The sequence below is a fragment of the Nomascus leucogenys genome, chromosome 5, assembly GCF_006542625.1.
Source record: "Nomascus leucogenys isolate Asia chromosome 5, Asia_NLE_v1, whole genome shotgun sequence".
Lineage (NCBI taxonomy): Eukaryota > Metazoa > Chordata > Mammalia > Primates > Hylobatidae > Nomascus > Nomascus leucogenys.
Genome location: NC_044385.1, coordinates 74,521,212 through 74,546,055, shown reverse-complemented (window position 1 = coordinate 74,546,055; position 24,844 = coordinate 74,521,212). Strand labels below are relative to the sequence as shown.

Sequence of the window (24,844 nt, the reverse complement as noted above, 5' to 3'; positions counted from 1 at the left end):
TCTCACGTGCAGAGACACACATAGGCTCAAAATAATGGGATGGAGGAAGATCTATCAAGCAAATGGAAAACAAAAAAAGGCAGGGGTTGCAATCCTAGTCTCTGATAAAACAGACGTTAAACCAACAAAGATCAAAAGAGACAAAGAAGGCCATTACATAATGGTAAAGGGATCAACTTAACAAGAAGAATTAACTATCCTAAATATATATGTACCCAATACAAGAGCACCCAGATTCATCAAGGAAGTCCTTAGAGACCTACAAAGAGACTTAGAGTCTCACACAATAATAATGGGAGACTTTAACACCCCACTGTCAACATTAGACAGATCAACAAGACAGAACATTAACAAGGATATCCAGGAATTGAACTCAGCTCTGCACCAAGCAGACCTAATAGACATCTACAGAACTCTCCATCCAAAATCAACAGAATATACACTCTTCTCAGCACATCGCACTTATTCCAAAACTGACCACATAGTTGGAAGTAAAGCACTCCTCAGCAAATGTAAAAGAACAGAAATTATAACGAACTGTCTCTCAGACCACAGTGCAATCAAACTAGAACTCAGGATTAAGAAACTCACTCGAAACCACTCAACTGCATGGAAACTGAACAATCTGCTCCTGAATGACTACTGGGTACATAACGAAATGAAGGGAGAAATAAAGATGTTCTTTGAAACCAATGAGAACAAAGACACAACATACCCAAATCTCTGGGACACATGTAAAGCAGTGTGTAGAGGGAATTTTATAGCACTAAATACCCACAAGAGAAAGCAGGAAAGATCTAAAATTTGCACCCTAACATCACAATTAAAACAACTAGAGAAGCAAGAGCAAACACATTCAAAAGCTAGCAGAAGGCTAGAAATAACTAAGATCAGAGCAGAACTGAAGGAAATAGAGACACAAAAAACCCTTCAAAAAATCAATGAATCCAGGACTTGGTTTTTTGAAAAGATCAACAAAATTGATAGACTGCTAGCAAGACTAATAAAGAAGAAAAGAGAGAAGAATCAAATAGATGCAATAAAAAATGATAAAGGGGATATCACCACCAATCCCACAGAAATACAAACTACCATCAGAGAATACTATAAACACCTCTACGCAAATAAACTAGAAAATCTAGAAGAAATGGATAAATTCCTGGACACATACACCCTCCCAAGACTAAATCAGGAAGAAGTTGAATCCCTGAACAGACCAATAACAGGCTCTGAAATTGAGGCAATAATTAAGAGCCTACCAACCAAAAAAAGTCCAGGACCAGACAGATTCACAGCTGAATTCTGCCAGAGGTACAAGGAGGAACTGGTACCATTCCTTCTGAAACTATTCCAATCAATAGAAAAAGAGGGAATCCTCCCTAACTCATTTTATGAGGCCAGCATCATCCTGATACCAAAGACTGGCAGAGACACAACAAAAAAAGAATTTTAGACCAACATCCTTGATGAACTTCGATACAAAAATCCTCAATAAAATACTGGCAAACCAAATCCAGCAGCACATCAAAAAGCTTATCCACCATGATCAAATGGGCTTCATCCCTGGGATGCAAGGCTGGTTCAACATACACAAAACAATAAACGTAATCCATCATATAAACAGAACCAAAGACAAACCACATGATTATCTCAATAGATGCAGAAAAGGCCTTTAACAAAATTCAACTTCATGCTAAAAACTCTTAATAAATTAGGTATTGCTGGGACATATCTCAAAATAATAAGAACTATTTATGACAAACCCACAGCCAATATAATATTGAATGGGCAAAAACTGGAAGTATTCCCTTTGAAAACTGGCACAAGACAGGGATGCCCTCTCTCACCACTCCTATTCAACATAGTGTTGGAAGTTCTGGCCAGGGCAATGAGGCAGGAGAAAGGAATAAAGGGTATTCAGTTAGTAAAAGAGGAAGTCAAATTGTCCCTGTTTGCAGATGACATGACTGTATATCTAGAAAACCCCATCATCTCAGCCCAGAATCTCCTTAAGCTGATAAGCAACTTCAGCAAAGTCTCAGGATACAAAATCAATGTGCAAATATCACAAGCATTCCTATACACCAATAACAGACAAACAGAGAGCAAAATCATGAGTGAACTCCCATTCACAATTGCTTCAAAAAGAATAAAATACCTAGGAATCCAACTTACAAGGGATGTGAAGGACCTCTTCAAGGAGAACTACAAACCACTGCTCAAGGAAATAAAAGAGGACACACACAAATGGAAGAACATTCCATGCTCATGGATAGGAAGAATCAATATTGTGAAAATGGCCATACTGCTCAAGGTAATTTATAGATTCAATGCCATCCCCATCAAGCTACCAATGACTTTCTTCACAGAATTGGAAAAAACTACTTTAAAGTTAATATGGAACCAAAAAAGACCCTGCATTGCCAAGACAATCCTAAGCCAAAAGAACAAAGCTGGAGGCATCACCCTACCTGACCTCAAACTATACTACAAGGCTACAGTAACCAAAACAGCATGGTACTGGTACCAAAACAGAGATATAGATCAGTGGAACAGAACAGAGCCCTCAGAAATAATACCACACATCTACAACCATCTGATCTTTGACAAACCTGACAAAAACAAGAAATGGAGAAAGGATTCCCTATTTAATAAATGGTGCTGGGAAAACTGGCTAGCCATATGTAGAAAGCTGAAACTGGATCCCTTCCTTACACCTTATACAAAAATTAATTCAAGATGGATTAAAGACTTAAATGTTAGACCTAAAACCATAAAAACCCTAAAAGAAAACCTAGTCAATACCATTCAGGCCAAAGGCATGGGCAAGGACTTAATGACTAAAACACCAAAAGCAATGGCAACAAAAGCCAAAATTGACAAATGGGATCTTATTAAACTAAAGAGCTTCTGTACAGCAAAAGAAACTACCATCAGAGTGAACAGGCAACCTACAGAATTGGAGAAAAACTTTGCAATCTACTCATCTGACAAAGGGCTAATATCCAGAATCTACAATGAACACAAATAAATTTACAAGAAAAAAATAACCCCAACAAAAAGTGGGTGAAGGATATGAACAGACATTTCTCAAAAGAAGACATTTATGCAACCAACAGACACATGAAAAAATGCTCATCATCACTGGCCACGAGAGAAATGCAAATCAAAACCACAATGAGATACCATCTCACGCCAGTTAGAATGGCGATCCTTAAAAAGTCAGGAAACAACAGATGCTGGAGAGGATGTGGAGAAATAGGAATGCTTTTACACTGTTGGTGGGACTGTAAACTAGTTCAACCATTCTGGAAGACAGTGTGGTGATTCCTCAGGGATCTAGAACTAGAAATACCATTTGATCCAGCCATCTCATTACTGGGTATATACCCAAAGGATTATAAATCATGCTGCTATAAAGACAGATGCACATATATGTTTATTGTGGCACTATTCACAATAGCAAAGACTTGGGACCAACCCAAATGTCCAACAATGATAGACTGGATTAAGAAAATGTGGCACATATACATCATAGAATACCATGCAGCCGTAAAAAAGGATGAGTTCATGTCCTTTGTAGGGACATGGATGAAGCTGGAAACCATCATTCTGAGCAAACTATCGCAAGGACAAAAAACCAAACACCACGTGTTGTCACTCATAGGTGGGAAGTGAACAATGAGAACACTTGGACACAGGAAGGGGAACATCACACACTGGGGCCTGTCATGGCGTGGGGGGAAGAGGGAGGGATAGTATTAGGAAAAATATCTAATGTAAATGATGAGCTAATGGGTGCAGCACACCAACATGGCTCATGTATACATATGTAACAAACCTGCATGTTGTGCACATGTACCCTAGAACTTAAAGTATAATAAAAAAAAATTAAAGACTAGAGAGTTAAGACTTACTCAACACAACCAGTTAATTGTCACAAACCCAAAACCCACGTTTCCTAACACTTAATTTAGTAATCTTCCATTTAAAGGTTTTTTCTTATTACATTTCTATATTGATGTCCTTAACATTTTCACTATCAAAATCCTTAATCTCATTGCCCCCATCAAGAGTTCTGTCCTCTTAACTAGGGGTCTTGATTTCTATTTTATTGGGAAGGCTGAAGATGCACATTATCTAAAAAAACCTCATATTCTTCTCCACATCAAATCCTTTTTTTTTGAGAGAGAGAGTTTTGCTCTTGTTGCCTAGCCTAGAGTGCAGTGGCATGATCTTAGCTCACTGCAACGTCTGCCTCCCAGGTTCAAGTGATTCTCCTGCCTCAGCCTCCCAAGTAGCTGGGATTACAGGCACACCCCACCATGCCCAGCTGATTTTGCATTTTTAATAGAGATGGGGTTTCACCATGTTGGCCAGGCTGGTCTGGAACTCCTGACCTCAGGTGATCCACCTGCCTCAGCCTCCCAAAGTGCTGGGATTACAGGCATGAGCCACCACACCTGGCCCCACATCAAATCATTTCTAATCATCATATATTCTGGTCTTTCTCAAAATGTTTCTGCATCTTTATCTATAAATTCCTCTTCTCTTCTGACCTAGACAAATGGATATTCTCTCCCATTCTCAAATTAACAACTCTAATACCACCCCTATTCCCTCCCATTTTAGATCACACTGCCTCTCATATCCTTCAAGACCTAGTGTATTAATTCCTTTCTCTGTCTTTTATAACTTCTCTAACAGTTCTCTCTCTCAAAGTTTCCCTTTGGCTACAGGGAAGCTTACAATACTTGTCCCTCCATCCCTGGACCTTATCAAGCTACTGACTTCACTACACATATACTCCCCCTCACTATATACACACACCTCTCATTGTTCTCACTATTCCCACACACACTCACCATACGCACTATCAGAGTACACACACACCGCACACACTGAACACACACCCCTCTCACCACACAAATACTATTTTACTGAGTCTATTCTCTAAGTCTGCAAAAATCTTGGCTTTCTAAATCAAATGGCCTTTTTTGGTTTCATCCAGAAAGACCTCTATGCAGCATCTGACACTGTTGCAATTTTTCTCCTTCAATATACCTCCATGCCACTTTTTTCATTAGCTTTTTTAAATGCCCTCACATCCTCATTCTCTTCTCTTTTCCTCTCACAACTTTTTCATGGGGTTTCTCAATTCCATGGGCTTTTTTCCCACCATTCTCTTTTTTCCTCAGCACTCTCATCCACTCCTATAGCCCTCATCATCTCCATATACAGGTGATTCTCATATCTCATTCTGCTTTCCAGACTGATTCCTCTTTTAAGCTCCAGGTCTCCTTTTCCAACAACAATTTGCAACCTAAAATCTGTAACTGATGTGTTTTCTTGAAAATTATGAAAAGGGAGGGTGGAGCCAAGATGGCCAAATAGGAACAGCTCCGGTCTCCAGCTCCCAGCCCCAGTGACACAGAAGATGGATGATTTCTGCATTTCTGCTTGAGGTTCCGGTTTCATCTCACTAGGGAGTGACTAACAGTGGGTACAGGACAGTCGGTGAAGCGCACTGTGCGCGAGCCGAAGCAGGGCGAGGCATTGCCTCACTCGGGAAGCGCAAGGGGTCAGGGAGTTCCCTTTCCTAGTCAAAGAAAGGGGAAACAGACGGCACCTGGAATATCGGGTCAGTCCCATCCTAATACTGCGCTTTTCCAACGGGCCTGGAAAACAGCACACTAGGAGATTATGTCCCGCACCTGGCTCGGAGGGTCCTATGCCCACGGAGTCTCGCTGATTGCTAGCACAGCAGTCTGAGATCAAGCTGCAAGGCGGCAGCGAGGCTGGGGGAGGGGCGCCCGCCATTGCCCAGGCTTGCTTAGGTAAACAAAGCAGCCAGGAAGCTCGAACTGGGTGGAGCCCACCACAGCTCAAGGAGGCCTGCCTGCCTCTGTAGGCTCCACCTCTGGGGGCAGGGCACAGACAAACAAAAACTCAGCAAGAAACTCCACAGACTTAAATGTCCCTGTCTGACTGACAGCTTTGAAGAGAGTAGTGGTTCTCCCGGCACGCAGCTGGAGATCTGAGAACAGACAGACTGCCTCCTAAAGTGGGTCCCTCACCCCTGAGCAGCCTAACTGGGAGGCACCGCCCCAGTAGGGACAGACTGACACCTCATTCAGCCGGGTACTCCTCTGAGACAAAACTTTCAGAGGAACTATCAGACAGCTGAATTTGTGGTCTCACGAAAATCCGCTGTTCTGCAGCCACCGCTGCTGACACCCAGCCAAACAGGGTATGGAGTGGACCTCTAGTAAACTCCAACAGACCTGCAGCTGAGGGTCCTGTCTGGTAGAAGGAAAACTAACAAACAGAAAGGACATCCACACCAAAAACCCATCTGTACATCACCATCATCAAAGACAAAAAGTAGATAAAACCACAAAGATGGGGAAAAAACAGAACACAAAAACTGGAAACTCTAAAAAACAGAGCACCTCTCCTCCTCCAAAGGAACGCAGTTCCTCACCAGCAACGGAACAAAGCTGGATGGAGGATGACTTTGACGAGTTGAGAGAAGAAGGCTTCAGACAATCAAACTACTCTGAGCTACGGGAGGAAATTCAAAACAATAGCAAAGAAGTTAAAAACTTTGAAAAAAAATTAGAAGAATGGATAACTAGAATAACCAATGGAGAGAAGGGCTTAAAGGAGCTGATGGAGCTGAAAGCCAAGTTTCGAGAACTACGCGAAGATTGCAGAAGCCTCAGTAGCAGATGCGATCAACTGGAAGAAAGGGTATCGCTGATGGAAGATGAAATGAATGAAATGAAGAGAGAAGGGAAGTTTAGAGAAAAAAGAATAAAAAGAAATGAACAAAGCCTCCAAGAAATTTGGGACTATGTGAAAAGACCAAACCTACGTCTGATTGGTGTACCTGAAAATGATGGGGAGAATGGAACCAAGCTGGAAAACACTCTGCAAGATATTATCCAGGAGAACTTCCCCAATCTAGCAAAGCAGGCCAGCATTCAGATTCAGGAAATACAGAGAACGCCACAAAGATACTCCTCGAGAAGAGCAACTCCAAGACACATAATTGTCAGATTCACCAAAGTTGAAATGAAGGAAAAAATGTTAAGGGCAGCCAGAGAGAAAGGTCGGGTTACCCACAAAGGGAAGCCCATCAGACTAACAGCTGATCTCTCAGCAGAAACTCTACAAGCCAGAAGAGAGTGGGGGCCGATATTCAACATTCTTAAAGAAAAGAATTTTCAACCCAGAATTTCCTACCCCGCCAAACTAAGCTTCATAAGTGAAGGAGAAATAAAATACTTCACAGACAAGCAAATGCTGAGTGATGTTGTCACCACCAGACCTGCCCTAAAAGAGCTCCTAAAGGAAGCACTAAACATGGAAAGGAACAACCGGTACCAGCCACTGCAAAAACACGCCAAATTGTAAAGACCATCGAGGCTAGGAAGAAACTATATCAACTAAAGAGCAAAATAACCAACTAACATCATAATGACAGGATCAGATTCACACATAACAATATTAACGTTTAATGTAAATGGGCTAAATGCTCCAATCAAAAGACACAGACTGGCAAACTGGATAAGGAGTCAGGACCCATCAGTGTGCTGTATTCAGGAAACCCATCTCACATGCAGAGACACACATAGACTCAAAATAAAGGGATGGAGGAAGATCTATCAAGCAACTGGAAAACAAAAAAAGGCAGGGGTTGCAATCCTAGTCTCTGATAAAATAGACTTTAAACCAACAAAGATCAAAAGAGACAAAGAAGGCCATTACATAATGGTAAAGGGATCAATTCAACAAGAAGCGCTAACTATCCTAAATATATATGCACCCAACACAGGAGCACCCAGATTCATAAAGCAAGTCCTCAGTGACCTACAAAGTGACTTAAACTCCCACACAATAATAATGGGAGATTTTAACACCCCACTGTCAACATTAGACAGATCAAAGAGACAGAAAGTTAACAAGGATATCCAGGAATTGAACTCAGCTCTACATAAAGTGGACCTAATAGACATCTACAGAACTCTCCACCCCAGGTCAACAGAGTATACATTTTTTTCAGCACCACACCACACCTATTCCAAAATTGACCACATAGTTGGAAGTAAAGCTCTCCTCAGCAAATGTAAAAGAACAGAAATTATAACAAACTGTCTTTCAGACCACAGTGCAATCAAACTAGAACTCAAGATTAAGAAACTCACTCAAAACCGCTCAACTACATGGAAACTGAACAACCTGCTCCTGAATGACTATTGGGTACATAATGAAATGAAGGCAGAAATAAAGATGTTCTTTGAAACCAACGAGAACAAAGACACAACATACCAGAATCTCTGGGACACGTTCAAAGCAGTGTGTAGAGGGAAATTTATAGCACTAAATGCCCACAAGAGAAAGCAGGAAAGATCCAAAATTGACACCCTAACATCACAATTAAAAGAACTAGAAAAGCAAGAGCAAACACATTCAAAAGCTAGCAGAAGGCTAGAAATAACTAAAATCAGAGCAGAACTGAAGGAAATAGAGACACAAAAAACCCTTCAAAAAATTAATGAATCCCGGAGCTGGTTTTTTGAAAAGATCAACAAAATTGATGGACCACTAGCAAGACTAATAAAGAAGAAAAGAGAGAAGAATCAAATAGATGCAATAAAAAACGAAAAAGGGGATATCACCACCGATCCCACAGAAATACAATCTACCATCAGAGAATACTACAAACACCTCTATGCAAATAAACTAGAAAATCTAGAAGAAATGGATAAATTCCTGGACACATACACCCTCCCAAGACTAAACCAGGAAGAAGTTGAATCTCTGAATAGACCAATAACAGGTTCTGAAATTGTGGCAACAATCAATAGCTTAGCAACCAAAAAGAGTCCAGGACCTGATGGATTCACAGCTGAATTCTACCAGAGGTACAAGGAGGAACTGGTACCATTCCTTCTGAAACTATTCCAATCAATAGAAAAAGAGGGAATCCTCCCTAACACATTTTACAAAGCCAGCATCGTCCTGATACCAAAGCCTGGCAGAGACATAACCAAAAAAGAGAATTTCAGACCAATATCCTTGATGAACATTGATGCAAAAATCCTCAATAAAATACTGGCAAACCGAATCCAGCAGCACATCGAAAAGCTTATACACCATGATCAAGTGGGCTTCATCCCTGGGATGCAAGGCTGGTTCAACATACGCAAATCAATAAATGTAATCCAGCACATAAACAGAACCAAAGACAAAAACCACATGATTATCTCAATAGATGCAGAAAAGGCCTTTGACAAAATTCAACAACCCTTCATGCTAAAAACTCTCAATAAATTAGGTATTGATGGGACGTATCTCAAAATAATAAGAGCTATCTATGACAAACCCACAGCCAATATCATACTGAATGGGCAAAAACTGGAAGCATTCCCTCTGAAAACTGGCACAAGACAGGGATGCCCTCTCTCACCACTCCTATTCAACATAGTGCTGGAAGTTCTGGCCAGAGCAATCAGGCAGGAGAAGGAAATAAAGGGTATTCAATTAGGAAGAGAGGAAGTCAAATTGTCCCTGTTTGCAGATGACATGATTGTATATCTAGAAAACCCCATTGTCTCAGCCCAAAACCTCCTTAAGCTGATTAGCAACTTCAGCAAAGTCTCAGGATACAAAATTAATGTACAAAAATCACAAGCATTCTTGTACACCAATAACAGACAAACAGAGAGCCAAATCATGAGTGAACTCCCATTCACAATTGCTTCAAAGAGAATAAAATACCTAGGAATCCAACTTACAAGGGATGTGAAGGACCTCTTCAAGGAGAACTACAAACCACTGCTCAATGAAATAAAAGAGGATACAAACAAATGGAAGAACATTCCATGCTCATGGGTTGGAAGAATCAATATCGTGAAAATGGCCATACTGCCCAAAGTAATTTATAGATTCAATGCCATCCCCATCAAGCTACTAATGACTTTCTTCACAGAATTGGAAAAAACTACTTTAAAGTTCATATGGAACCAAAAAAGAGCCCGCATCGCCAAGTCAATCCTAAGCCAAAAGAACAAAGCTGGAGGCATCACGCTACCTGACTTTAAACTATACTACAAGGCTACAGTAACCAAAACAGCATGGTACTGGTACCACAACAGAGACATAGATCAATGGAACAGAACAGAGCCCTCAGAAATGATGCCGCATAGCTACAACTATCTGATCTTTGACAAACCTGACAAAAACAAGAAATGGGGAAAGGATTCCCTATTTAATAAATGGTGCTGGGAAAACTGGCTAGCCATATGTAGAAAGCTGAAACTGGATCCCTTCCTTACACCTTATACAAAAATTAATTCAAGATGGATTAAAGACTTATATGTTAGACCTAAAACCATTAAAATCCTACAAGAAAACCTAGGCAATACCATTCAGGACATAGGCGTGGGCAAGGACTTCATGTCTAAAACACCAAAAGCAATGGCAACAAAAGGCAAAATTGACAAATGGGATCTCATTAAACTAAAGAGCTTCTGCACAGCAAAAGAAACTATCATCAGAGTGAACAGGCAACCTACAGAATGGGAGAAAATTTTTGCAACCTACTCATCTGACAAAGGGCTAATATCCAGAATCTACAATGAACTCAAACAAATTTACAAGAAAAAAACAAACAACCCCATCAAAAAGTGGGCGAAGGACATGAACAGACACCTCTCAAAAGAAGACATTTATGCAGCCAAAAAACACATGAAGAAATGCTCATCATCACTGGCCATCAGAGAAATGCAAATCAAAACCACAATGCGATACCATCTCACACCAGTTAGAATGGCCATCATTAAAAAATCAGGAAACAACAGGTGCTGGAGAGGATATGGAGAAATAGGAACACTTTTACACTGTTGGTGGGACTGTAAACTAGTTCAACCATTGTGGAAGTCAGTGTGGCGATTCCTCAGGGATCTAGAACTAGAAATACCATTTGACCCAATCATCCCATTACTGGGTATAGACCCAAACGACTATAAATCATGCTGCTATAAAGACACATGCACACGTATGTTTATTGCGGCACTATTCACAATAGCAAAGAGTTGGAACCAACCCAAATGTCCAACAACAATAGACTGGATTAAGAAAATGTGGCACATATACACCATGGAATACTATGCAGCCATAAAAAATGATGAGTTCATGTCCTTTGTAGGGACATGGATGAAACTGGAAAACATCATTCTCAGTAAACTATCGCAAGGACAAAAAACCAAACACCGCATGTTCTCACTCATAGGTGGGAATTGAACAATGAGAACTCATGGACACAGGAAGGGGAACATCACACTCCGGGGACTGTTGTGGGGTGGGGGGAGGGGGGAGGGACAGCATTAGGAGATACACCTAATGCTAAATGACAAGTTAATGGGTGCAGGAAATCAACATGGCACATGGATACATATGTAACAAACCTGCACATTGTGCACATGTACCCTAAAACCCTAAAGTATAATAAAAAAAAAAAAAAAGAAAATTATGAAAAGGACTCAGGATAGCACTTTAAAAATTGTTGAAACAGAAGAAAAGTAATTCTTACCTAGCCAAAACAATTCCACCCCCCACCAAAAAGAGAACAAAAAATGGGGGGAAAATGGGCAAAGAACAAGCACTTTGCAAAAAAAAAAAAAAAAAAAAAAAAAGGTACTTTCAACAAACATATTTTGAAAATGGTGAACCTCAGAATAATGTCAATTGAAGGACATTTTGTTAAGGTACATAAAAATCCTTAAAATACCTCAGTTTTATAGCTAAGAATTTAACAAGTAAAAACAGAGTTGAGTCAAGATTTAGAGTAACAGAATTGCATGCCTGCATCGGGGCATTTCATGTGCCCCATAAATGTGTACACTTGATATGTACCCACAAAAATTAAAAATTAAAAAAAGATTTAGTGTAATAGATGTTTGAAAAGTTATTTATAATAGCAAAAATAGTAAGAAGAGCCTAAAAATCTTAAAACAGAATGGTTAAACATATTGTGATAGAGCTATATCATAGAATAATATAAAACCCCAAAACAGTTTCAAGGAATATTAAAAGAATATGTAAAAATACCCAACATATAACGTTAAGAGAAAACAGCAGAATAAAATGTTCTGCACATGTTTTGATTCCAATTTTGTGAAAAAACAAAAAAAGAGAAAATGAAAATATATATTAAAATGTTCATGATTATCTCTACATGGTAGGATTATGAACAGTTTTCATTTTCCTTATTAATCCTACATACATTTTCTAAATTATCTACAATTGTAAAATAGGAGAAAAGCCAATAAAAGTGCTACATTTACATAAAGCAGGAGAGAGAAAAATTAGAAATACTCAAGAAAAATATCAAAATTTTAATCACATATATTACAGTTTAAATCAAAATCTACACTCAGTACTTGAAGAGAGTACCAATTATACCATCATTTAGTTGAGTTCATTTGAACCAATCTAATGATAACTCCTAATTAGTGACAACTTATACTTGCTTTTTTAAACAATGCACTTACTTATAAAAGGGCTCCACCAAGTGGTGACATAAATCATCTTGGAAATATCAGAAAATTACTACTATGCATGCTATCATAACTAACATAAATTTAAGTTGCAATTTCAAAAGTTAAAAATAATGTTCTATCTAGCTTGCACTTTGTGAAATATGAAAGATGAAAATAAGCCATAAGAAACGTGCTTTTGTGCTCTACCTCAGGGTCAAAAGTTACATCCTTACACATAGTTCATGAGACTGTAATAAGTAATTAGCAGTAGGGTTACATTAAATGAAATATGAAAGTATTACAGAGAAATAGGGGGAAGAGCTGCCTTTATCTTTTGCTCCTAGATTTCCTCCTTACCTAGGTGATACGTAGGAACAAAAGGAATAACATGCTAAGACGCCAGAAAATTTCACCTGTATAATATGAGCTTACAGCAGTCTAGTGTTAAGGACATTCTTGGAAGTGCACAGAAGTAAAAGGCAAGAGTGGCAAAGCCAAGAAGAGAAATGTAAAAACTGACCTTACTTGTACTCAATCACATTTTTGAAACAACATGCAGGGGTGAACACCATGTGAATCAGTCACCCAGTTACACAATGCCTTTGTGGGTAAGAAAGTTGATTCTATTCCCAGAAAAACATGTACCTGGCAAATTCAGATTTACCTGGCCATCTGCCCGAAAGTTGAGCACCTGGGACTCCCTCCCTTAAGAACTCTTACAGATCATGCAGCATATGGTCAGAAAAATTAAATTTGAAAAACTCCTATGGAACTCAGTTCATAAACCTATGTCAGCTCTTAACTGAACTGTGACTTGCTTGCTTGCTCATTTGTCCCTATCTCAACTACTAATATGTAAGCATCCTGAAGGCAGAAAAATTGTATCTAATTCACTACTTTACCCCAAGAGCCTTATAGTGCCCAGCACTAACACTAACGTAGTTCTATAAAGGAAAAAAAAAAAAAAAGCTGTGGCAGTAGCTACAGAGTGGCTTTTTCTTTTTCTTTTTTTTTCTCCATATGCTCAGAGAAACAAGGAGCAACTGAACCACCGAAGTGTAAGTTAAGACTGTTGGTTGCACTATAGTTTCTTCAGCTCCCATTCACACATTGATAGCAAACTGGTAAGTATCAATAAGGGTAACACACACACACACACACACACACAAAGAATGACATTACAGACCTCATTTTCTGAACAGATGACACATAACCTACCTAGAACTAAGTTTCTGGTCAAGCTCTCTGCTTAGATTATTGAGCTCAAAGCCCAAAAATGATCCATCCAAAAAGGTATAACCATATAGGAAAGAAAACTGCCACCATACTCAAAGGGCTACTAATTAGCTTTTCTGCAAAATAGCTACAAAACTGATGTCTATTACTCTTGGAAACAAAGTTGAAAACCATTGAGTAAGCAGATTAATTCCTACAACTCAGATCCAATTATATGGATTAACAATATCAACTCCTTTTACCAAATATCACATATGCTGTTTCAAAAAAGGAAATCACCAACAAACAAATGAGGTGACATTTTTTTCCAGCTTTATGGAGGTACAATTGACAAATGAAAAAGTTTATATTTAAGGTGTTCAATGTGATATTTTGATACATCTATACAATAAGAAGTGATTACATCAGTCTTTCCATATCCACGGTTTCACTTTCCACAGTTTCAGTTTTCCATGGTCAACCATGGTTTGAAAACAGGTGAGCAGAGTACCTATTTTGAGAGAAGCAGACTACATTCACATATTTTTATTACAGTATCTTATCATAATTGTTCTATTTTCTTAGTCATTGTTACTAATCTCTTACTGTGGCTAATTTACAAATTAAACTTTAATACAGGTATATATGTACAGGATAAGAAAAAACATAGTATATATAGGGTTCAGTACTATCTGTGGATTCAAGCATCTATTGAAGGTCTTGAAACATACCCTCTGAGGATAAGGGGGGACTACTGCACTACAATTAAGCTAATTAACATATCTATCACTTCACATAGTCACCATTTTGTCTGTGTGTGTGTGGTAAGGATACTTAAGATTTCTCTTCGTGAATTTCAAGAATACAAAACATTATTATTAACTATAATCAAACATGCTGTAAATTAAGTGTCCAGAACTACTACTTTTTTTGTTTTTGTTTTTGAGACAGGGTCTCATGACAGGGTCTCACTCTGTCACCCAGACTGGATTGCTGAGGCACAATAATAGCTCACTGCAGCCTCAACCTCCTGGGTGCACAAGCACTCCTCCTATCTCAGAGTCTCAAGTAGCTGGGACTACAAGTACATGTCACCGCCTGCAAAATTTTTTTTAATTTTTGGTAGAGATGGGGGTCTCCCCATGTTGTCCAAGTTGGTCTCTAACTCTGGCCTAAAGCAATCCTCCTATCTTGGTCTCCAAACGTGCTGGGATTATAGGCGTGAGCTGCCACATCTAACGCTTATTCATTTTATAACTGAAAGTTTGTACCCTTTGTCAAACATCTCCACATTCTCCCCAGGCTCCCCACCCCTCCTAACCACCTTTTTACTGTTTGTATGTATGTATTTGACTTTTTAAAGAATCTACATGTAAATGAGATCATGCAGTATTTGTCTTTCTGTGTCTGACTAATACAACACAATGTCCTTCGGGTTCATCCGTGTTGTTGCAAATGGCAGGATTTCCTACCTTTTTTAAGGCTGAATAAAATTCCAATATATATAACAGATAGTCCTTGACTTACAATGGTTCAATTTGCGATTTTTCAACTGGGTTTGTCATGATCTTAATGCAATTTTAACTTAAGATATTTTTGACTTACAATGGGTTTATCAGGATATAACCCAATCAATAGTTTAAAACCATCTGTACCACATTTTATCTATACATCAAATGACAGACACTTAGGTTGTTTCCATATCTTTGTGACTGTGAATAATGCTGCAACGAACATGGGAGTGTATGTATCTCTTCAACATACTGACTTCATTCCTGTGGATATATACCAAAAGGTAGGATTGCTGAATCATGTGGTAGTTTTAGTTTTAATTTTTTGAGGAGCTTCCATACTGTTTTCCATAAAAGACGTACCAATTTACATTTCCACTAACACTGAAAAATAGTTCCCTTTTCTCCACATCCTCTCTAACATCTGTTATCTTCTGACTTATTGAATAATAGCTATGAGTCCTCAGAGTCCTGAGGTGGTGCAGGGTATCGCATGGTGAGAGAACTGAGCATGCTAAGATGTTAGCTTGGGATAAAGCCACTGATGCCACTCTCATGAAAACCAGTTAATCCATGAATAGATTGATCCATTCATAAAGGCAGAGACCTCAGGACTCAATCACCTCTTAAAGGCCCCCTCTTTAATACTACCATATTGGGAATTAAGTTTCAACATGAGTTTTAGAAGGGGAAGACATTCAAACTGTAGCAGATGTCTTTTATTTCTTTTTCTTGCCTAATATCTCTGGCTAGATTTCCAGTACTATGTTGAATGCAAGTGACAAAGTGAGTATCCTTGTCTTGATCCTGATCTTAAAGGAAAAGATTTTAGGTTTTCCCCATTGAATATAATGTTAGCTGTGGGCTTATCACATATAACCTTTTTTGTGTTGAGGTACATTCCTTTTATACCTAACTTGTTGAGAGTTTTCGTCATGAAAGAATGTTAAATTTTGTCAAACACTTTTTCTGGATCTATTAAGATGATCATATAATTTGTCCTTCATTCTGTTGAAGTGGTATATTTCTAGATTTGCATATGTTGAACCATCCTTGCATCCTAGAGATAAATCCAATTTCATCATGATGTATGATCCCTTTAATGTGCTGTTGCTAATATTTTGTTGATGATTTCTGCACATATGTTCATTAGGGATATTAACCTATAATTTTATTTTCTTGTGATACCCTTGCCTGACTTTGGTATCAGGGTAATGCTAGCCTTGTTAAATGAGTTTGGAAGTGTTTCCTCCTATTCAAATTTTTGAAAAAGTTTGATAAGGATTGCTATTCTCCTTCAAATGTCTGGTAGAATTCACCAGTGAAGCCATCAGTTCCTGAGGCTTTTCTCTATTGGTAGATTTTTGATTACTGATTCAGTCTCCTTATTTTTTATTGGTCATTCAGATTTTCTATTTCTTCATAATTCAGTCTTAGCAGGTAGCATGTGGCAAAAAATCTGTCTCTTTTAGGTCATCCAATTTGTTAGTATATAATTTGTTCAAAGTATTCTCAAGATTCTTTGTATTTCTGTGGGATCAGTCATAATGTCTCCTCTTTCATTCCTGATTTTATTTATTTGAATCTTCTTTTTTTCTTATTCTAGCTAAAAGTTTATCAATTTTGTTTATCTTTTCAAAGAAACAACTCTTCATTTTGTTGCTCTTTTCTATTGCTTTTTGAGTCTTTCATTTATTTCTGCTGCGATCTTTCTTATCCCCCTCCTTCTGTTAACTTTGGGTTTATCTGTTCTTTTTCTACCTAGTTCTGAGAGATGAAAAGTTAGGTTACTTATCTGAGGTCCTACTATTTCCTTCATGTTGGTGTTTATCACTATAAAATCTCCTTTTAGAACTGTTTTGCTGCATTCCACAAATCTTGATGTGCTGTTTCCATTTTCATTTGTATCACATATATTTTTTTAATTTCCATTTTGATTTCTTATTTGACCACTGGTTGTTCAGGAACATGTTTAATTTTAACATATTTGTGTATTTCCCAGTTTTCCTGTTATTTTTGCTTTCTAGTTTTATGCCATAATGGTCAGAAAAGATGCTTGATATTATCTCAATCTTCTTAAATATATTAATACTTGTTTTATGGCCTGACATATGATTGATCCTGGAGAATATTCCATGTATGCTCAAGTATAAAGGCATTCCTTCCATGGTAGTTGTCAAAATTGGTGTTTCTGAAGGACAGCGCTGCTATTCCACCATCTTGCTGACATCAGCTGTCTAACTATTCTTATTCTACACAATGCTGAAAATTATCTTAAACTGAAATTTCCATTTTGAGGAATATGTCCTGAGGAGGTACCAAGACAACAGAGGAAAGAATGGGTCTTTCCAAAAGAGCAATGAGTTGGCATTGGAATAAGAGAATTCCAAGTTGAAAGAGAACTGAAAGAGATCATTAACCATTAAGTCTCGTGGTCTGGGAGTTTCTAGGGTTCCAAGTCATATAATGATAATCTGGCGAATTTTCTAATACTTTAAAAAACCTATATGTTTGCTTTCAATAAAGCTATAATAACTAAAATAGCAAATACTTTACCTTTGCTAAAATTCAATGCAGTATAGTAACACAATTTACCTGATGCTGATGAAAAGCACTAGTTGGCAGCTTTGTATATCTTGAATAAAACTAGGGAAAATAATTACTTAATAAACAAAGTTTGGTAGACAGTTCCTGAAACACAGATTCAATGTGGGTGAAAACTAATAATGGGTACCTGATGATTTTCAAGTATACTGTAATTCTGAATCAACCTGTCTTTAAAAATAGTTTTTAGAATATGAAAATGCAATATCAAGATGCATATAAATGAGGTAAATTAAAACAGGAACATAAATAGAAATGTTTATTTTATATTCTTTGTTTGATAAAATAATTTACTCCCAAACTCTGCTAAATATCTAGGTCTCATAAACTTGACTAAATGTTTATAGTTGAATACATAAGAGACAGAAATAACTACCAATCTGAACATCAATAATTATGACTATCAGGCCTTTAAAATTATAATGTACATAAATAAGGAAAGTTATAATGTATATAAATAAGGAAAAAAATACTTCCCTGACATTATAGCCATCTATTTCAAGACATCTGTTAGATCTATAGTATATTTATATAGAATGTAGAGATATTTAAAGCACAGGAAAACAATTAGTTTTATTAAATTGAGACTTAAAGATATCCTAATTCATCTGGAGCCTATAATAATCTCCACACTGATTTGAATCCTATGAGAGAGGTGTTATAGCAATGTTTGATGTATCCTTCTTGTATCTACTTCTGAGAGAAAGGACAAAACTTAGGGCTTGACTCTTGACTGTTGGGAGCTGGGGGTGGGGAAAGTTAAAAGAAATACTTTGTAGCTATTTTCTATATCTAATTATTTATATCCCAACTTGTATTAGAAAGATTTCTAAAATCTTAAAAAAACAAGGCGGCGGGGAAAATGGCTGACGGGAGGGCGGGAGAGGAGAAGCCTGAAAAGTCGCAATGAGCTAGAGCTGCTGGAGTAATGGAGAGGAAAGTTCCAGTTGCAGCGCTGAGAAGCGATCAGCTGAAGAAGAAGCTGCAGACCTCCAATAAAGCCTGCAAAGATCTCCAACTTTGGATTTGCCATAGGTAGTCAGACGACAAAGAAAGCATCATCCATATCCATCAAACTTGGATCAAGTAAGCCTAAAGAAACTGTTCCAACTCTTGCTCCAAAAACTCTTTCAGTAGCAGCAGCTTTTAATGAAGATGAAGACAGTGAACCAGAGGAAAGGCCTCCAGAAGCAAAGATGAGGATGAAGAATATTGCAAGGGATACACCAACATCAGCTGGACCAAACTCCTTCGATAAAGGAAAGCATGGGTTTTCGATAACCGGAAGCTATGGGAGTGGAATATAAAATCTCATCTTCGTTAATTAAATGATGTGTTGAAATTGGGGTGTGGGTGGGTATAAAGTTAAAAAGAACAGTTTCCTTTTTTTAAGAATGGTGTAAGACTATCTTTGGAGCAGCTTTTTTTTTCTTTTTCATCTTTTTAAAAGATTGAGTGGTACACTAATAAATGAGAGTTTGAAATTAGAGGTAATTTATGTTTTATATACAGATTTCAAGACATTTGCTAATTTGGTAGTTTCGTGTGATTAGTTTCCAAAGATTACAGATAATAAAGAAATCAGAAATGGTACCTTTTTAAGAATTGCCTATTTTTTTAGACACAACTATTAGCACATTAAGAGGGAAGCAAAAAGTTAATTGTCTATTTAAAACTGCAAGCAGTTACTTTCTTAACTCCCTTATTACCTAAATTTGTCTGGCTCCCAGGAACAGCCTTATAGAGAGAGGGAGTATTGTATTGGGAGGAAAATGATACTGAACTATTGACTGAAAGTATATTTAGATAAAATTAAAATACAGCTTTTTTCTTTATGGGCATTTGTTTTCTTTCAAGTCATCATAAACTAGGTGTTGCATTGCTATCAGTGGATACAGACACTTAGCTCTTAAAATAACTTTTTTATATGTAAACTGTTGAATATTTGAAATAGCCCACTTCACCTTAATGGGTCTTGTCTATCTTCATTAGTCTTCAAAGAAAAACCATTCGCTACCAAAGTAAATCAGTATTTTGAATGTGCTTCTCTTGTTTTTTGTTTATTAGCTAGTTCCTGTAAGCATTTCCATCAGAACTTGAAGTGAATCATAAGAAAACTGTTTCTTTTAAAATACAAACCACCACCAAAAATTTAAATGTACATATTGCTTAAGTATTTGGCTGCTTTTATTTTTTAAAAGGTATAAACACCAAAAAAAAAAAAATTTAACATTGTATGAAGATGGAAAACAAGAAGATGCACTTTCTGTAACTTTGTCTAAGGATTTAAATTACTAACTTGTGAAATCCAATTTGAATTGAACTTAACTACTGGCTTTCTTACTAGTAAAATTATATGGTTTATTTTAAATGTACAAATATTGACCAATGGCCTCTCAAAAAGCACATTTTAGATACTGAAATAGAAGGAAAGAAAATGCATCTTCAAACATTTTTTGGAATCTCACCACACATACTTTGTTAATTTGCGTATTGTAGGGTGTTTTCGTATTTTTGTATTGTATACAAACTTTTTTTTAATGTGACAGTTAAACACATCTTTAAAAGCAGTCACAGACAAAAAAAATACAGGATAAAAATTTCCTTGAAAACTCCTACTACAATATTGTATTTGGAGGCAGCTTCAGACTGTTTCATTGGTGGTAACTGCTCGCTGAGCTCTTTTAGTCGGTAATAACTCAGAGAAGCAGCCTGTGTATATTCCTAACACTTTGTTCACCAGTATTTAAGTTTAGAATAAGCCCCAGGTAAAACAATGGAAATGTATATAGAACTCTTAGTTCTTATATGATTTAATTATATCAAGATACATGAATTTAACTCACTGTAATGTAGGCAAACTATCCATTTTTGTCCATTTTCCTGTTTGTTAAAATAACATACCTCTTTTCATATTCTTTTCTTGACCCAAATGAAATATTAACCTAAGGTCAAGCTTAGAAAGAAACGACTGAGATGAATGTCTTTAGTAAAATACCAATAAATTTGTCAAACTCAAAAACAAACAAAAAACAAGACCAGAAAAATCCAAAATAAGTGGGTAAAGAAAGTCAGCATTTTTTTTTGTATTCATTGAGATACAGAGGAAAAAAAAGAAATTGGGCATTTTTATGGAGGACAATTTTGGATACTGTTTGCTTATGTATTCGATTTATTCAATAAATATTTACTAAATGTCTACTAAGCACCAAACACTATTCTAACTAGTGAATAATTCTAACTAGTGAATTATTAGTGAACAAAACAAATATTCCTGTTTCCTGGAGCAGAGGGAAAAAGACAGTAACCAAAAAGCAGTGTAAATAGGTAAACCATATACTATGCTAGAAAAAGAATAGAGTGCAATGGATAGAGAAGTTCAGGGAGAAGTAGGGGCAGGTTACAGTATTAAGCAGAGTGGTCACGATAGGCCTCTTTGGTAAAGCGAGATTTGAGCAAAGACTATTCTATGAGCAAAGACTTCATTCTATGAGCAAATTTAAAATTTTTAAATGTGAATACCTTCTGACCTAGCAGTTCTACTTCTAGGAATCTACACTATAAAAGTACTCTCATTTGTGCATGAAAATGTATATATAAGGATAATTCACCGCAACGGTTTGTAGTATCACACATTCAAGAACAAACTAAATGTCTCTCAACAATGAAATTCATAAATAAATTATGATATACCCAAAAAATAAAAAAAAATCCACTAAAAGGGTTAGGCTAAATACAGAGGGAGATGTGCTCTTCAATATATATTGCTAAGTGAAAAAAGCAAGGTGTAGAATAATGCAAAACTAGAAACTTTATTAGTTGCCTCTGAAGAGAAGTGGGTGGCTTAGGGAAAGGAATAGGAGACTTTTTACTGTTTATACTTTTCTTTCTTTTGAATCTTGAACCATGTGAATCTGACGCCTATTCCAAAATTACTGATGATGACTTGTTAAAAGGTGTAGATAAGTAAGACTTCAACTGGGTAAAATTAAAATCCTTATGTATATGCTGGAGGAAGGAAAAACTGGAGGGACAGAGTAAGCAAAAACTATCAATGGTCATTTCTATGGATATAACTAGGAATAGAAAGAGAGCAATGTTTTTCAGGGACATGGATGGAGCTGGAGGCCATTATCCTTAGCAAACTAACGCAGGAACAGAAAACCAAATGCTGCATGTTCTCACTTATAAGTAGGAGCTAAATAATGAAAACACATGGACACACAGAGGGGAACAAGACACACTGGGACCTATCAGAGGGTGGAGGGTGGGAGAGGAAGCAGATTAGGACAAACAATTAGTAGGTATTAGACTTCATTCCTGGGCAATGAAATAATCTGTACAACAAACCCCCATGACATAAGTTTACCTATGTAACAAAACTGCACATGTACCCCTGAACTTAAAAAAAAAAACAAATCCCATGCAATGAGATCCTACTCAGTAATGAGAATAAATAAATTGTTGACGCATATGCCAACATGAATGAAGCTCCAAATAATTATGTTAAAACAGGAAAAAAAAAAAAGTACAACTGCTTGTGGCAATGTAAATTAGTAGAGCCACTATAGAAGAATACTATGGAGGTTCCTCAAAAAAATAAAAATAAAACTACCATATGATACAGCAATCCCACCACTGGGTATATATCCAAAAGAAATAAAAACAGTGTATCAAAGAGATATCTGCATTCCCATGTTGAATGCTGCATTTTTCCCAACAGCCAAGACATGGAATTAACCTGAATGCCCATTAATGGATGCATGGATAAAGAAAATGTGGTACATATAAACAATGGAATGTTATTCAGCCATAAAATAGAATGAAATCTTGTCATTTGGAACCAGAGAACATCATGTTAAGTGAAATAAGCCAGGCACAGAAGGACAAGTACCGCATGTTTTCACTTATATGCAAGAGCTTAAAAAAAAAAAAACTGAACTCATGGAGACAGAGTAGAATGATGATTACCAGAAGCTGTGAAGGGTAATGGGGATGGGAGGATAAAAGAGGAGTTGGTTAATGGGTACAAAGAGACAGTTAGATAGAAGGAACAAGATCTAGTGTTCTATGGAAACACTATATAGTCACAATACAGTGACTATAGTGAACAATAATTTATCGTATATTTCAAAATAACTAAAAGATTAGAATTGGAATGCTCCTAACACAAATAAATGATAAAAGCTTAAAGTGATGGATACTCCAGCTACCATGATTTGATCATTACACATCATATGCTTGTATCAAAACATCACATGTATCCCGTAAATATGTCCACCTATTATGTCTCCATAATAATTAAAAATAAAAAATTTTAAAGTAAAAAAAGAGAGCAACAGAGACCCACTCTTTATTACTATAAAGTGTGATTTATGTTAAAACAAGTCTATTTATTTACTTATAATTGTGAAAGTAAAATATAGAAAGGTGAAAAAAATGACGAGAAAAATGTTAGTATCCCCCAGAATGCATGCTATCATGAAAGCTGGCAGTTAAAACAGTAACAAACAATTATAAGAGTCATAGTATCCATAAGGTTAAATTAAATTAATTAGTTAGCTTCTCCAGAAAAGCTTAATGGGTCTTGGACCAAAGATTTCTTCCATGGTTTCTCATGAAGAAGAAAACACACTGTAGTAAATAATATTGGCCAAGAGTGAAAACTTTTATGAAGTCAAAGCCTTTAAGAAAAAGCAATTCTAAAAGTAGGCAGTACAATTATATATAAGATATATCTGGCTATTTCATGATGAAAGTACATGATGATGAACTTTAATAGAGTTATCCAATACACACATTAAGTATAAACATTAGATAGTGAAAAAACAGGGAAAAATTGTTTGATTAAAATTTTTTTAGAGAATAGAGAAATAAAGAAAAATCAATAAAACCAGAAAAAAATTTTAAATCACCAACATTGAGAAACTTCTAGTTAGACTGACCAAGATAAAAGAGAGAAGGCTCAAATTAACCAAAATCAGGAATGAAATAAAAAAGTTACTAATAACCTTACAGAAATAAAAAGGATTATAATGGCAATACCATGAACAATTATTTGCCAATGAACTAGGTAACTTAGATGAGGTAGACAAATTCCTGGAAAAATATAAACTATAAAAACTGATTCAAAAAGAAACTGACAAACTGAATAAACCTATAACAAGTAAAATGACTGAATTAGTAATTTTGAAACTTTCCACAGAGAAAAGTCCAGGCCCAGATGGCATCACTGATGAATTCTACCAAATATTTAAAGAAGAATTAATATCTATTCTTCACAAACTGTTCCATCAAAACAGAAGAGGAGGGAACACTTCCTGGTCCATTCTGTGAAAGGCCAGTATTATCTTGATACTAAAATCAGACAAAGACATCACAAGGAAAAAAACTAAAGACCAAAATCTCTTATAAATACACGTATAGAAATCCTCAAAAAAAAATTAGCAAACCAAATCTAGCAACATATCAAAAGGATTATACATTATGACCAAGTGGGACTTATTCCAGAGATGCAATGTTGGTTTAACACCTGAAAATCAACTAATATACTACAGCATTTCAATAAAGAACAAGAACTACATTATTATATCAATAGAAGCAGAAAAATCATTTGACAAAATCCAACACCCTTTCATAACAAAACACTCAACACCCTAGAAATAAAAAATTCTTCAGCTGATGAAAGGCATCTACAAAAACCCTAACAGCTAACATCTACTTAATGGTGAAAAACTGGATGGTCTCCCACTAAGATCCAAGAAAAGACAACAATGTCCTTCTCATCATTCTATTCAACATTCTATTGGCGATTTTAGACAAAGCAATTAGGCAAGAAAAAGAAATAAAAGGTATCCAGATTTTAAAGGAAGAAGTAAAACTATCTCTATTTGCAAATGACATTATTTTACATATAGAAAATCCTAAGGAATTCACTAAGAAACTATTGAAGCTAATAAATTTGTT

The 24,844-nt window shown here is 36.6% G+C and overlaps 1 protein-coding gene and 1 pseudogene across 1 annotated transcript in view; one reads left to right on the top strand and one right to left on the bottom strand.

Moving 5' to 3' along the window:
- Positions 1 to 24,844, bottom strand: part of RB1 (RB transcriptional corepressor 1) — a 186,319-nt gene that overhangs the window by 142,884 nt on the left and 18,591 nt on the right. The gene's annotated exons all lie outside the window — the stretch shown is intronic.
- Positions 18,741 to 19,387, top strand: LOC115835189 (annotated as a pseudogene).